This window comes from Nomia melanderi, unplaced genomic scaffold, assembly GCF_051020985.1.
Source record: "Nomia melanderi isolate GNS246 unplaced genomic scaffold, iyNomMela1 scaffold0014, whole genome shotgun sequence".
Taxonomy (NCBI): Eukaryota; Metazoa; Arthropoda; class Insecta; order Hymenoptera; family Halictidae; genus Nomia; species Nomia melanderi.
This window is the reverse complement of record NW_027475130.1, coordinates 4,299,411-4,300,365: the sequence shown is the minus strand read 5'-3', so window position 1 is coordinate 4,300,365 and position 955 is coordinate 4,299,411.

The following is a 955-nucleotide window of genomic DNA, read 5'->3' as shown; positions in this document are numbered from 1 at the left end:
CCTCCGACAGACAATGCACTTTGATTTATTGCGCTATCTGTAATAGCACCCGAGATATCACCAGATATATATTGGATTTTTCCCTGACCCTGACAGTCCGGCCCCATGAGACGGTGATTTTCTCGGTCCCTCGTGGTCCGAGGTCGATCCCGCTGCACAGATTCATGCGCCAGGGCCCCCTGCAGATAATTCACTTTGATTTATTGCGCTATCTCTAACAGCACCCGAGATATCACCAGATATATATTGGATTTTTCCCTGACACCGATAGTCCGACCCCATGAGTCGGTGGTTTTCTCGGCCCCTGGTGGCCCGAGGTCGTTCCCGCTGCACAGATTCATGCGCCAGGGCCTCCTGCAGACAATGCACTTTGATTTATTTCGCTATCTCTAATAGCACCCGAGATATCACCAGATATATATTGGATTTTTCCCTGACCCTGACAGTCCGGCCCCATGAGACGGTAGTTTTTTCGGCCCCTGGTGGTCCGAGGTCGTTCCCATTGCACAGATTCATGCCCTAGGGCCTCCTGCAGACAATGCACTTTGATTTATTGCGCTATCTGTAATAGCACCCGAGATATCACCAGATATTAATTGGATTTTTCCCTGACCCTGAGTGCCCGGCCCCATGTTTCGGTGGTTTTCTCGACCCCTGGTGGTCCGAGTTCGATCCCGCTGCACAGATTCATGCGCTAGGGCCTTCTGCAGACAATGCACTTTGATTTATTTCGCTATCTCTAATAGCACCCGAGATATCACCAGATATATATTGGATTTTTCCCTGACCCTGAGAGTCCGGCCCCATGAGACGGTAGTTTTCTCGGCCCCTGGTGGTCCGAGGTCGTTCCCGCTGCACAGATTCATGCGCTAAGGCCTCCTGCAGACAATGCACTTTGATTTATTGCGCTATCTCTAATAGCTCCCGAGATATCACCAGATATATATTGGATTTT